Here is a 2,657-nt window from a genome sequence, read left to right on the forward strand (position 1 = left end):
TTGGGTACAAATAATCTGTATCTGACTCTTCCAGCTGCTTCTTGGGTCTTTTGGAGGGCTGTCATGAATAGGATAGCAGGACTGTCCTGTTTTGTGAGCACTCCATTGCCTCAGTAGTAGTGTCAGGCCTTGGGGCCTCCCATTGAGCTGGGCCTGTCACTTTGGGCCTGTCACTGAACCTTCTTTTCCTCAGGCTCCTGTCCATTTCCATCGCTGCAGTTCTTTCAGACAGGAACAATTATGGGTCAGTTTTGACTGTGGGATGGCAAGCCCCTTCCTCACTTGATGCCCTGTCTTTCTGTTAGAGGTTGGCTCTATAACTTCACTCTCCCTACCGTCTGACATTTTATCTAAGGTAAATAAAGAGACTCCCTTTGAGTTTCTCACCTCCCAGCCCTCTGTTGCATTCTGGAAGGTCCCCTTAACCTCCTACCTCCCAAGGTTGCCTGTTTCCATTCTTTCTGTTAGCCCTCAGGGTTTCAGTCCTTTTCCTTCACCCAATACCACATCAGGTTTTCCTCTTCTCTGCTATGAACATAGTGGAACATGTGCCCCTGTGGCATGGTGGGGTATCTTTTAGGTATATTCCCAAGAGTGGTATTGCTGTGTCTCCAGGTAGATCTATTGGAAATAGATCTTTATTACTTTGAAAGGAGACCAAAGTCTTTATTTCTTTCCTGTTAACAAAATATAGAGCTTCTCTTCTAAAATAGCATGTCCTTGGCTCAGCAACCTAAAGTCATCAAAAGTATACATTGATTTAATTTTGAAGCTTCTTTTTATGTAGATCTGTTCTACTTTGACCTCTCTCATAGAAGATCTATAATACCATTATAATCAACAAACTTATAACTACGTTCATTTTGATTTTTATTATTTCTAGAGATAATCTTTTTCCCTGTAGCCAGAGCTGAACCAGATTTGTTTGGCTGCAGACTCACAAGAAACATTAAGTATCCATGCCTTTTTCTCCTAAACCTGGTGATCAATTTCAATTTATTTTCCCATTTTTTGGAGATAAACATCTCTGGGGATAAATATAGCTATTTCCCCTTTATCTTTATGTCAACTAAATTGATATCCTTTTCTATATTCAATTCATTTAAGTTGCTTTCTATTTACTGTGTAAGCCTATTCCCAAGCCAACATGTATGTGTGATATGTTACACCAAGCAGTCCCAGGATTGCTGTGGAAGCCACATTAAAAGAATCCAGTTAATTAAGGTAGCATTGGACATATTATTTTATTCTATTTTTTAACTTTTTGATTGTAAAAAACAAGGCATGCAGCTTTGTTTTCTGCTCTGTGAGCAGCAGGAAGTTACCTGCTTCATTGAACAGCAGAGGGTTTTAGCATCCTTGAAATTAAGCTTCATCTCAAAGGCAGTATAGAGCATCATTTGGAAAGACTATAGGCTGAAAATCGAGACTGCTTCTTGGTGGGTTGTTTGTTTTATTTGGGGGGTGGGGTGCAACTGGGTCTTAGCTTACTCTCTGAACTCCAGAATTATGTGCCCCAAATAAGTGCAAAATCACATCCTAGTCGATTGCCACTTGAGGAAAATCCAAGCATTTGGGAAAAAAAGACTTAGCTAAGAAATCAATTCTTCCCATCTCCTAATCTTAAAGGGACAGCATATGTTTTCTATTCTGAAATTATTTTTTAAAGTGAGTTTTTGTTAGACATTGAGGCACCAATATGTTGTAGAAATTTTTAACCCCAATCTGAAAATTCCTCCCTGCCTTTGAACATTTAGTTCTCAGATAAAAGACACACACAACCCTTATATTTATAATATAGTTTAAACAGCACAAGAACTGGGCAATATCTAGCATCTATGCTATTAGAATCTACTTTCCTATGGATGACATCAAGTTAATACTTTGTATGTTTTATTGGGACTGCTTTTAATTCCAATTGGCCACCCTTAAGAGCCGTATTTTCATGACTCACTTAACCCATGGCAGCTTCTCCTCTATTCACCATCTTCTCTAATGATAAAAGTTTTTTTTTTTTTTTTTTTTTTAAAAAGAAAAAAACCTTTGAAAAAATTTTTTTGAAAAAAGAGAAATTAATGGGTAGGATATTAATAAATCACTTAAAGAAAGCCAAGAAAAAATAAATAGGTGAAGAAAACTGTTTAATATCAGTTGAAAATTGAAGCAGAAGCAATAAAGAAAACTCAAAGTGGGGAAATTTTAAAAATGGAAAATCAAGATATGTGAACAGAAACTACAGAATACAAAACATGACAAAAAATATCTCAGGTCTTGAAGATATGATATAAGAAACAAATCCATCTGTCAAAAAAAAATGATTTTGTCTAAAGAACTCCTCACAGAAACATCTAATAAATATTGTATATTATGAAAAGACCAAACCAACCAGTAATAAGAATAGAAGGTGAAAAAGACACCATGCTCAAAGGCCCAGAAAATATTTTAACAAAATCATAGAAGAGAATTTCTTAAACCTAAGGAAAGAGATGCATATAAACATGCAAGAAGCTTATAGAACATTAATATATTGGATCATAAAAAAGTCCTCCCATCACATAATAATTAAAACAGTAAATGTACAACCCAACAAAGAATATTAAAACCAAGATAAGTAGGACAAGTAATATATAAAAGCAGACCATTTAAAATTATACCTG

The sequence above is a fragment of the Arvicanthis niloticus genome, chromosome 1, assembly GCF_011762505.2.
Source record: "Arvicanthis niloticus isolate mArvNil1 chromosome 1, mArvNil1.pat.X, whole genome shotgun sequence".
NCBI lineage: Eukaryota > Metazoa > Chordata > Mammalia > Rodentia > Muridae > Arvicanthis > Arvicanthis niloticus.